Here is a 13,248-nt window from a genome sequence, read left to right as displayed (position 1 = left end):
ATTCCAGAGAGCGCAACAGTAGGGAAAGTGTTGGATTGCGTAGGGGTAACAATTACTATTCCAACTCCAGAGCGTGCTACAGTAGGGAAAGTGTTGGATAGCGTAGGGGTAACAATTACTATTCCAACTCCAGAGAATGCAACAGTAGGGAAAATGTTGGCTAGCGTAGGGGTAAAAATTACTATTCCGACTCCAGAGAGGGCAACAGTAGGGAAAGTGGAGACGAGTCCAGCCGGTGGCAGTGGCTGATTCTATCCGCTAACGCTGTGTGTACATGTCATGCACTGCGAGCGCTGATTTCATAGCGTTTTTTTAAACTTGGCGATTGCTGCTAATTTTAACTGTCAGTGTATTTCTTGTGTAAATTTTAAATTGCGCCTCACCTGTAGGCTGAAGTAACTTTGCTTGGGGATTTCACTCTTTAAACTCCCGCCCCGGTCCGCCGCGTCCATCTTGGGCGTTTGTTGCGGAGGGTGGAGGAGGAGCCCCACACTTCCGGGCTCAGGGCTGCAAGGTCAGCGCTCTAGTTGCGCTGTATGAGTAGTGAATAAATACCCTGCTTTGGCACACCTGCGTGGTGGAGACGAGTCCAGCCGGTGGCAGTGGCTGATTCTATCCGCTAACGCTGTGTGTACATGTCATGCACTGTGAGCACTGATTTCATAGCGGTTTTTTAAACTTGGCAATTGCTGCTAATTTTAACTGTCAGTGTATTTCTTGTGTAAATTTTAAATTGCGCCTCACCTGTAGGCTGAAGTAACTTTGCTTGGGGATTTCACTCTTTAAACTCCCGCCCCGGTCCGCCGCGTCCATCTTGGGCGTTTGTTGCGGAGGGTGGAGGAGGAGCCCAACACTTCCGGGCTCAGGGCTGCAAGGTCAGCGCTCTAGTTGCGCTGTATGAGTAGTGAATAAATACCCTGCTTTGGCACACCCGCGTGGTGGAGACGAGTCCAGCCGGTGGCAGTGGCTGATTCTATCCGCTAACGCTGTGTGTACATGTCATGCACTGCGAGCGCTGATTTCATAGCGTTTTTTTAAACTTGGCGATTGCTGCTAATTTTAACTGTCAGTGTATTTCTTGTGTAAATTTTAAATTGCGCCTCACCTGTAGGCTGAAGTAACTTTGCTTGGGGATTTCACTCTTTAAACTCCCGCCCCGGTCCGCCGCGTCCATCTTGGGCGTTTGTTGCGGAGGGTGGAGGAGGAGCCCAACACTTCCGGGCTCAGGGCTGCAAGGTCAGCGCTCTAGTTGCGCTGTATGAGTAGTGAATAAATACCCTGCTTTGGCACACCCGCGTGGTGGAGACGAGTCCAGCCGGTGGCAGTGGCTGATTCTATCCGCTAACGCTGTGTGTACATGTCATGCACTGCGAGCGCTGATTTCATAGCGTTTTTTTAAACTTGGCGATTGCTGCTAATTTTAACTGTCAGTGTATTTCTTGTGTAAATTTTAAATTGCGCCTCACCTGTAGGCTGAAGTAACTTTGCTTGGGGATTTCACTCTTTAAACTCCCGCCCCGGTCCGCCGCGTCCATCTTGGGCGTTTGTTGCGGAGGGTGGAGGAGGAGCCCAACACTTCCGGGCTCAGGGCTGCAAGGTCAGCGCTCTAGTTGCCCCTACCTCTCCCATAAAATGTGCGTAGGACCGCGACCGCGCAACGGACGCGTGCAGCGGGCGCGCCGGAAGCGCGCCGAAGTCGAGCCAAAGTCTAGCCCATCTGCGCCCGTCCGCGGCCGGTCGGGGCGCGGGGCCACGATTCCCTGTCACTTAACATCCTCCAGGCTACGGTATGACAGACAGGAGCTGCTAGATCTCTGTCCGGAGGTCTCCCTACCCTGTAAACACACTATGGAGGCGCTATCATTGCATAGCTGTCCTCTGTGCTCTTTCAAGCCTGACGAGCCACCTATTAAGGCACCCTCCAATAGGCAGATTAAGGCGGGACTGATAAACTGCCGCTCCCTCAGCAAACATAGTATTCAAATATACCATCTACTTGAGGATGAAGAATTTGATATTCTGTTTTTCACTGAGACCTGGCTAGGAGAATTCTCAGACCCTGACATCATAGAGGCTATGCCTCCTGGCTACTCCCTTTCCAGACTGGATAGGAAGGAAGGCAGGGGAGGAGGAATTGCAATTGCAACTAAAACTCCTATACAATGCTCCCTATCTCCCCTTACTATCGATCACTGTGAAGCAGGATCTTTTACTATCGCCATAGGACCTCAAATCTCCCTCTCAGGCATTCTTGTGTACAGACCCCCAGGTAGGCTGTATGATTTTACTACTAGCCTGATAGAAGCCACTGCACACCAAGCAATAAGGAAAAGCAGATTCTTGGTGCTCGGTGACATGAATGTTCATTTTGATGACCCCCTTGACACAGAAGCTAAGGACATTAGGTCAGAACTCCACTCCCTACAGCTCGACCTAATCAATCATGACCCCACTCACAGACTTGGTCACCTCCTAGACCCAATCTTTGGGAATGGTTCCGGAATACAAGCTACATCTCCAATTCCGGTACCTTGGTCTGATCACTCCATTATTCCTTTTCATATTCAGATAGCTGAGTCTGATCCTAAAAAAGACTCTGATCACCGGTACCTGCGTCGGAAATGGAAACATTTTTCGCATGATATTTTTAACGAATCACTCGAAATAGGAGGTCCTCTAGGAGGCACAGACTGTGAAACAGCCTACAGTCATTTGCAGAACCGTATTTTAAGGGCCCTAGATCAAACTGCTCCTATACAAAGTATGAAAAACTCCAAAAATGTGAGAAAATCTACCCAGTGGTACACTCCTGAACTTCAGGCAATTAAATCTGCCTGTAAAAAATTAGAACGCGAATGGCGTATCAACTTTTGCCCGACTGTTAAAATACAATACAAAAAAGCGCAAAAGGAATATAATAAAAAAATACGTACTTCCAAAGCCTTGCATTACAAAACTCGCATTGGGGAGGCAGAGAACTCCTCTAAAGAGCTCTTCAAAATCTTTAAAGAAATCTCTGTGCTTACAAATGGTAATATGTCCTGCAACGACTCTGTGGAAACCTGCAATAAAATTGCAAAATACTTCTCTGGGAAAATCACTGACATCTATGCCAACTTTTCTGGCAACCTGACTTCTGGCCATGATTTTATGGAAAGCGTAGAAGCTAGTCTTACTGAGCCCTGCCTACACTGCTTTTCGGTTCCCCCTCCTGAAATGCTTGTTAACGTCTGCAATAGCGTCAAATCGGGTTCCCCTCGTGACCCGGCCCCCCCGAAAGTTCTTAGAGCAAGTCTACAAGTACTGGAACCTTATTTTAGACACGTTATCCAATTATCCTTTTCTTCAGCTTGCCTCCCGGTAGATTGGAAGAAAGCAATAGTACTACCAATCAAAAAGAAACCCAATGTGAGTCAGGATATTTTGGAAAACTTACGACCCATCCCTCTCTTACCTTACCTTGCGAAAGTGACCGAAAAAATAGCCAATATACAACTTATGGCTCACTTAGAATCTAATAAATCCCTGCACAGCTCCCAATCTGGCTTCCGGAAGAACTACTCCACTGAGACAGCCCTCCTGAGAGCGACTGAAACTCTACGGGCAGGAGCTGACGAGGGTCACACAATGGCACTTATTATGCTGGACCTCAGTGCTGCGTTTGACACTGTAGCACACTCCATCTTGCTACAGTGTCTAAGCAAAGCTGGGGTCACCAAGGCGGCATTAGGTTGGCTAAAAGCTTTCCTTACAGACCGCAGCTTCCAGGTTCAGAGAGGCACTTTCCTCTCAGACAGCATTGCCCTAGAACAGGGGGTACCTCAGGGCTCTGCCCTGAGTCCCACCCTGTTCAACCTTTATATGGCCCCGCTGGCAGATGTGGTCCAATCATACGGGATAAAATTAGTATCCTACGCCGACGATACCCAACTGCTCATCTCCTTATCCCAGGCACCCACCTTAGCAGCCGCCAACTTCAAAACCTGCATGCAGGAGCTTGCAGGCTGGATGAACCAACATTGCCTGAAGCTCAATGGCTCTAAAACAGAGGTTCTTGTTATAGGAGGTAATGATGCTAGTTGGACTCAGGAATGGTGGCCTCCTTGTCTGGGTCCTCTACCTACCCCTTGCAAGGAAGCAAAGAACTTGTGTGTCTGGGTTGATCCCAAACTCTCCTTTGAGAGCCACGTCCATAAAGTAGTAGGAAAATGTTTTGGGGTGCTGAAGACCCTAAACCGGACTCTGGACCTTCTTCCTTTAGAAGCCAGACGCACCATGACCCAAGCATTAGTCACCTCCCGTATTGATTACGGTAATGTGTTACTTTTGGGGACTACAGAAAAGAACATTAGAAGGCTGCAGGTTCTCCAAAACACAGCAGCGCGGCTAGTCCTCAGACTACCCAAAAGAGCAGCCTCTAAGCCCACCTTGGCTGCTCTTCATTGGCTTCCCATAAAAAAGAGGATCCTATTTAAAGCGCTCCTAATATGCTATAGGATAACCTCTCAGAAAGCCCCTGAATACCTGAAGGACCTAGCCATCCCCTACGAGCCCAATAGAGCACTTCGCTCTATGGGAATTGGTCTTCTTAAAGTCCCCCGGATAAAAAAGGCCAGAATGGGAGGCCGCTCCTTTCGCGCGATGGCAGCCAACAACTGGAACTCCCTCCCAATGAACATCAGACTAGCAGAGACTGAAACAATATTTAGGAAACTTTTAAAAACCCACCTGTATACCCTCTAGGTCCTTCACTCTCTCCTGCTGCTCTCTCCACAGCGCGGAGACACGCCGGGATGGCGTCACCAGGCGCTTTATAAACCCCTTTATTATTATTAAAGTGTTGGATAGCGTAGGGGTAAAAATTACTATTCCAACTCCAGAGAGTGCAACAGTAGGGAAAGTGTTGGATAGCGTAGGGGTAAAAATTACTATTCCCACTCCAGAGAGTGCAACAGTAGGGAAAGTGTTGGATAGCGTAGGGGTAAAAATTACTATTCCCACTCCAAAGAGTGCAACAGTAGGGAAAGTGTTGGATAGCGTAGGGGTAACAATTACTATTCTAACTCCAGAGAATGTAACAGTAGGGAAAGTGTTGGATAGCGTAGGGGTAACAATTACTATTCCCACTCCAGAGAGTGCAACAGTAGGGAAAGTGTTGGATAGCGTAGGGGTAAAAATTACTATTCCAACTCCAGAGAGTGCAACAGTAGGGAAAGTGTTGGATAGCGTAGGGATAAAAATTACTATTCCCACTCCAGAGAGTGCAACAGTAGGGAAAGTGTTGGATAGCGTAGGGGTAAAAATTATTATTCGCACTCCAAAGAGTGCAACAGTAGGGAAAGTGTTGGATAGCGTAGAGGTAAAAATAACATACTCATAAATAAATAAAAAATGCTTAAATAATAAAAAATGGAACATTAAATAAATATAAACCATTTACAAATACCAATACATAATTATTAAAAACATGATTATCAATAAATATTTACCTAAAAAAAATTATTACAAAAAATACCATTTAATAATATTTAATTACCAATTAACAATTATATAACTAACAAAATAATTAATTAAAACACATTATTACTTAATTACCTTAAAATTACTTCCCACCCTATTCTCCTATAAACCCACAACCCACTACAAAACATATTTATCAATTAATCATTTAATAAAAGTTAATTACCAATTTTCCTCCCCACTAAGTTTCGTTGTCCTCACTGTTATTTTTCATTGAAAAATCCAACCATGTGCAGATCTTTATGTCACCACGGCAGACGAAATAGACAGGTGACCCCCAGGATAATCTCGCCTAGTCTTCCACTAAGCTTTTGGAGCATAAATTGTAGATCTTTACCTCAACACAAATACAATATATTTGATTTTCTTGCTGAACATCAACCGGATGCAATATTTCTGACCGAGACGTGGCTCAGGGACTGTTCAGGGCCGGATATTGCAGATGCCATCCCCTCTAATTATGCTATTCTTCGCCAAGATAGAGTTTCTGGCAGAGGGGGTGGAATTGCATTTATCTACAAGAATATATATAATTGTAAACTGGTCGACGCAACCCAAAAAGATTGTGAGTCAGCTCTATTCCAACTGTCCATAACTCCTCAATTTACGTTGTCAGGTTTACTGGCATATCGTCCCCCTGGGACAGCGAGTCATTGGATAACTTCACTACCTGACCTACTAGCCCCAGTCCTGCTTAAAGCATCTAATTTCACTATTCTAGGAGATTTAAACATTCATTTGGATGATAACGAATGCTCTTATAGAAATCAGATCTTTTCCACCCTAGAAGCTTTTAATCTTCATTTACTCAACACTGGTCCCACACATTGTGCCGGCCATTTACTTGACCCTATTTTCTCGAATCTGCCTTTAGATTGTTCCCGTGAAGCTTTACAAATTACTTGGTCTGATCATTTAGCTGTCCCTTTCACCTTAGACATGGCTGATACAGCAACTAGATCTCTGACAGGAAAACTGGGGCCATCTCGGAATTGGGGGAAGGTCAGCATTCCAGAACTTAACAAACTACTGATCAAAACTCTTCCGTCTATTGATGCATCGATTACTGTTCTTGATGATGTTACGAAACTTTGGCTTACTAATGCTGTAGAACGGGCGTTACCAATGACGTCTAAGTCTTCAGTTATACATCATCCTCCTGCTCCATGGTACTCGGAACAACTTAAGAGTCTTCGCTCACAATGTAAGATCCTGGAGCGAAAATGGAGAAAAGGCTACTCTCCTTCCCGTAAAATCACATATAAAGAAGCCTTAAAAAAGTACCATAACAGCTGTAAAACTGCTAAAGCAAATTACACCACGAGAACAGTGACTGATGCACAAAACTGCCCTAAGGTATTATTCTCTGTCGTGAAAAAATTGACCGGTGCAAATTCCACTCCCCCTCCCCCGGCTCTTGATGCCGCACAATGCCAATCCTTGGCAGATTATTTTATAAAGAAAGTGGATCTTATCTATGACCACTTTTCTCCATGTTCTGAGACCACTTTCATCTCTCCTAACATGGCCAAGGAACTAGTGAATGCAACCTCTGATGCCACCATCACTATCTGGCAGCCGCTAGACACCATTTCTTTTGTGTCCTGTTTAAACAGCGTGCGTTCTGGCTCCCCACAGGATGTGCTCCCGGCCAAAATCTTAAAACAATTGGATCCCCTTACCCATCCCATTTTTATTAAGCTACTAAACACCTCTTTGAGCGAGGCCCAGGTCCCTCAACCTTGGAAACACGCCATGGTGGTACCTTTACTAAAAAAATCAGGTGCTGATTCTTCCAACCCTGCCAACTTTCGCCCAATATCCTTGCTGCCAATCTTTTCGAAGATATTGGAGAGACACATTAATTCACAGCTTTCTAAACTGGTCGAAAACACCGCTTTTCTCCACCCTTCTCAGTCGGGTTTCCGGCCTAGGCACTCAACTGAGACAGCACTCCTGGGGGTAACGGAGAGTCTGAGGCACGGTGTCGACCAAGGTAACACTATGGCGCTCATCCTGTTGGATTTGAGCGCAGCGTTCGACACCGTGTCACATTCCATCCTTATTGACTCTCTGAAATCTCTAGGAGTAGGTGGCCAGGCCTTGGCCTGGCTGGTGTCTTTCCTTAATGACCGAAGTTTCCAAGTGTTCTCTCCTAAAGCAGCATCCACCATCTGTCCTTCTACCCGTGGTGTCCCTCAAGGCTCAATCCTTAGTCCCTTAATATTTAATATTTATGTTAAACCCTTGGCATCCATTGTAGAACAGGCGGGACTTACCCTGTTTTCGTACGCGGATGATACCCAGATTGTCTTCTCCCTATCAGGGAGAGACGAGAACAACATCTCCGCACTCAAGTCAGGCCTCACTCTTGTGGCCGATTGGATGCGGAGAAACTGTCTCAAACTGAATGGGGAGAAGACCGAGGTGGTCATCCTGGGCCGGAATAAACATCTCTGGGGTCCCTGCCACTGGCCCATTGAACTGGGTACCGCGCCAACTCCTTCTACCGCTGTCCGCAACCTGGGTGTTATCATAGATGATAGATTATCTATGCGACAACAGGCCACTAAGGTTGCGGCCATCTGCTTTTCAACGTTACGGTGGCTCCACAAGATCCTGTGGATGCTTCCTCTTTCATCCCGCAGAACTGTAGTCCAGGCGCTTGTAACATCTCGCCTGGACTATGGCAATATCCTTTATCTGGGTGCAGACAAAGCCACCTTACAGGTGCTACAGGTAGTGCAAAATGCAGCTGCACGCCTTCTTAAGAATGTTCCCAGACGCTCCTCAGCCAAGGCCGCCTTACATGACCTTCACTGGTTGAGTATCCCTGAACGTATCAAATTCAAGGCACTCTGCTATATGTTTAAGGTTAAGCAAGGCAGTGCCCCAGCCTACCTCCAAAAGCTGATAACACCCTATAAACCCTTACGGCCACTAAGGTCATCAGACGTGGGAAATTTTACCATGCCAAGATGGAAGCTGACAAAGATGGGAGGTCGCTCCTTTTCCACTCTAGGACCTAAATATTGGAACTCACTCCCATTGGCTCTAAAATTAGAGACCAATTTGTTCCGCTTCCGTAAGGCCTTAAAGACACTGCTTTTCACTCAACGTGCCTAATAGTCTGCTGTAGCTCATTTCAGGTGAAGTTGCCTCCTTCTTCTTTAGTCTGTCCCTTGCGCCGGGAAACCCACTGTGGGTAGCTGTGCGCGATATAAGCTTAAAAAATAATAAATAATAATAATTAATTAAAATTCATTACCAATTAATTAAAATATATTTATATTTCCTAATAATTAATAATTAATTTAGTATAATTAAATTACTTCCCACCCATTCCCCTATAAACCCACAAACCGCTACAAAACATATTTATCAATTAATCAATTAATATAAGTTCCCAATTAATTAAAATTAATTACCAACTAATTAAAATCAATTTATAAGCTGCCAATACTTTTTCAGAGAAATAAACTGCAAAACGCAGACACCCTTGCAGCATGGTTGGTGCAAGTGTGCCTGTGTTGGCGCAGCCAATCGAGCTCAAGCATAGGGAAAGAGGACAGGAATGCACCGCAGCTGATGGACAGGGTGCATTCCTGCCCTTTTCTTTCGCCTTAAGGCAGTGCAGCAGGAAGGCTTGCAGCGCTGCCCTACAGCAAAATATTGTAAATGAGGCCCAGAATGCATTGGTTGGGACATTTACAGTCTCCGCATGAGACTTCTGGACACAGGTTTCAGAGACACTGAGAATGACGTCAGGGCTTCGAAGATGGACAGGACTCATAGGTGAAAAACTGCAAATGTTGTTTTTTCCTCTTTCTCCAAACTTGTGACAGTACATACGCTCTGACTCAGCAAATGGTGAGGGGCCCAAGTCGTTTTCAGAAGAAAGCGCAGATCTAAGACATTAGCTATTTATTCACTGTGACCATCGCAGCCCTGGCTCTGATTGTGACAATGACAAACTACACACCTGTCATATATAAGGGGCACACATGACACACGACTCAGCTTGGCAGGTGTGTGTAAAAAGTTAGGTTTGTGTACTACTCGTCTGCTCCTGAAGTACCGAGAAGATGTGGCCTAACACCGCCCCAGCTGCCGACTTAGAGACTGGTGAACTGGGTTTGGATCTCAGCGTCTATTCACCACCCTGTGATTCTAGGCAAACCACTTGATCTTCCCGGTCCTAGAAACACAAAAGAGCAAAACGAAACTGACCTTACCAGATATTTAAGCGCACTGACGTCAGCAGTGACGTGCCCGCGCTTTTCAAGTAATTAGCTGAAGAGGTGTTATGCTAATTGACGGAGTCTTTTCTGTCCCGAAACCAAGGCCTTGAGTAGAGGTCCCCTGCGGGGCCGAGATGTCAGTCCCGTGCTACTTCGACACCCCTCCGCCATCAGAAGAGATGGAACTTCCCAACCGGAGCTGAAAGTTATGGGGAATTCCCGGAGTGACCCCCCTCTTCCCGTCTGCGCCCCTCTGCTTCGGAGATCTCACCTCACAGGAACCCGAAGAAAGGAGTGGATATTTTTACGGTACAAATCTATGCATATTTGTGATAAAATCAGGAGATTCAGAATTGAAATGAGGAACACCCACAGTGATCTTGTTGAGGGAGACTGCACGAGGCCACGCCCCCTACACTCCAGAGGTCACCACATGGAGCTCTGAGTGTGAAACACACCTGGTCGTGGCCCAGTCTCAGCACTCCTAATGTAACAATTTCTATCTCTGGTGACACACATGGAGCTCCTTGTGAAACACATACCTGCCATGGCCCAGTCCCTGCACTCCTGATGTCACCATATCTAGCTCTGGTGAGACACAAGGCGCTCTTTGTGAAACAAATACCTGGCCCGTGGCCAAGTCCCTGCACTCCCGATGTCCCTGTATAGACAGTCCCTGTAATCATGATGTCACCACATCTAGCTCTGGTGTTACACATGGAGCTCCTGTGAAACACCCACCTGGCCGTGGTCTGGTCCCTGCACGCCTGATGTCACTGTATCTATCTCAGGTGTGACACATGGAGCTCTTTGTGAAACACATACCTGGCCATGGCCCAGTCCCCCCACTCCTGATGTCACCATATCTAGCTCTGGTGTGACACGTGGAGCTCCTTGTGAAACACACACCTGTCCATGGCCTAGGCTCCTGCACTCCTGATGCCACTATATCTATCTGTGGTGTGACACATGGAGCTCTTTGTGAAACACATACCTGGTCATGGCCCAGTCCTTGCACTCCTGATGTCACTGTATCTAGTCTGGTGTGACACATGGAGCTCTTTGAGAAACACATACCTGGTCATGGCCCAGTCCTTACACTCCTGATGTCACTGTATCTAGTCTGGTGAGACACATGGAGCTCTTTGTGAAACACATACCTGGCTATGGCTCAGTCCCTGCACTCCTGATGTCACCATATCCTGGTGTGACAGGAACTCCTGATGTAACTGTATCCAGCTCTGATGTGACACATGGAGCTCATTGTGAAACACATACCTGGTCGTGGCCCAGTTCCTGCACTCCTGATGTCACCATATCTATCTCTGGTGTGACAAATGGAGCTCATTGTGAAACACATACCTGGCCGTAGCCCGGTCCCCACTCTGCTGATGTCACCATATCTATCTCTGGTGCTACACATGGAGCTCCTTGTGAAACACACGCCTGGCGGTGGCCGGGTCCCTGCACTCCTGATGTCACCATATCTATCTCTGGTGATACACATGGAGCTCCTTGTGAAACACACGCCTGGCGGTGGCCGGGTCCCTGCACTCCTGATGTCACTGTATCTAGCTCTGGTGTGACACATGGAGCTCCTTGTGAAACACATACCTGGTCGTGGTTTAGTCCCCCCCACTCCTGATGTCACCATATCTAGCTCTGGTGTGACACATGGAGCTCCTTGTGAAACACACACCTGGCCGTGGCCCTGTCCCTAAACTCCTGATGTCACTGTATCTAGCTCTGGTGTAAATGTAAATGTAAATGTAAATGTACAGGAATTTATATAGCGCAAATCACCGAGCGGTTTCTAAGCGCTTGCCTAGGGAACCCGTCCTGGTATTCCCCTGTGAGATAACCCTGGCAGGGTATCCGCAAGGTGAAAGCCAGGCATCCCACCGCGAGGGGCCGTTGTGGAGATTAAGCAAGCCATTGCCCAGAGTCGCAGAGTGTGAACCCGTGAATCGAGTAGGCACCGGAGTGAGAATTGTCGAGTCCATGGACATTTTAGGAGTCAAGACCCCGCCGAGCCGGGAATTGAACCCTGGTCCTGGGCTGACCTCTGCTTCCAGGTCTGCCTCCTCTAACCAGTGAGCCACACTTCTCCACCTGGAGCTCCTTGTGAAACACATACCTAGCCGTGGCCCGGTCCCTGCACTCCTGATGCCACTATATCTAGCTCGGGTGTGACACATGGAGCTCTTTGTGAAACACATACCTGCCCATGGCTCAGTCCCCCCACTCCTGATGTCACTGTATCTAGGTCTGGTGCTACACATGGAGCTCCTTGTGAAACACATACCTGTCCATGGCTCAGTCCCTGTAATCATGATATCACTGTATCTAGGTCTGGTGCTACACATGGAGCTCCTTGTGAAACACATACCTGTCCATGGCTCAGTCCCTGTAATCATGATGTCACTGTATCTAGTCCTGGTGTGATACATGGATCTTCTTGTGAAAGGCTTTGCTGGTCCCTGCACCACTCCTGCGCCCCTTAGTTTCATCATACAGAGCTCTCTGTGAAAGACTTACCTAAGACCTCCACTACTTCCCTCAACTTGACTGTCACCACATGGATCTCCTTGTGAAAGACATGTCTAGGACCTGTATCACCTCCTCAACCCCAGTGGAACCATATGAGCTCCTTAGATAGGCGTACCAAGGGCCTGCTCCACGCCCTGCACTCCGAATGTCTCCAGAGTGATCTGAGCTCCTTGTGAAAGGCATAGCTGGATCCTGCACCTCTCTCTGCTCTCCTAGTTTCACACACAGAGCATTTTGTGAAAGACATACCTGGGCACCACTTCCTCCACTTGTGAGGTCACCCCAGTGAGCGTCTTGTGAAAGACGTACCTGGGCACCACTTACCACACTCGTGAGGTCACCACACTGAGCTTCTTGTGAAAGACATACCTGGGCACCACTTTCTCCACTTGTGAGGTCACCCCAGTGAGCGTCTTGTGAAAGACCTACCTGGGCACCACTTTCCCCATTCATGAGGTCACCACAGTAAGCTTCTTGTGAAAGACATACCTGGGCACCACATTCCTCACTCGTGAGGTCACCACAGTGAGCTCCTAGTGAAAGACATACCTGGGCACCACTTACTCCTCTTGTGATGTCACCACAGTGAGCTTCTTGTGAAAGACATACCTGGGCACCACTTCCTCCACTTGTGAGGTCACCCCAGTAAGCGTCTTGTGAAAGACGTACCTGGGCACCACTTACCACACTCGTGAGGTCACCACACTGAGCTTCTTGTGAAAGACATACCTGGGCACCACTTCCCCCACTCGTGAGGTCACCACAGTGAGCTTCTTGTGAAAGACATACCTGGGCACCACATTCCTCACTCGTGAGGTCACCACAGTGAGCTCCTAGTGAAAGACATGCCTGGGCACCACTTACTCCTCTTGTGATGTCACCACAGTGAGCTTCTTGTGAAAGACATACCTGGGCACCACTTCCTCCACTTGTGAGG

This window comes from Lissotriton helveticus, chromosome 10 (assembly GCF_964261635.1).
Source record: "Lissotriton helveticus chromosome 10, aLisHel1.1, whole genome shotgun sequence".
NCBI lineage: Eukaryota > Metazoa > Chordata > Amphibia > Caudata > Salamandridae > Lissotriton > Lissotriton helveticus.
Note: the sequence above shows the minus strand (reverse complement) of the source record.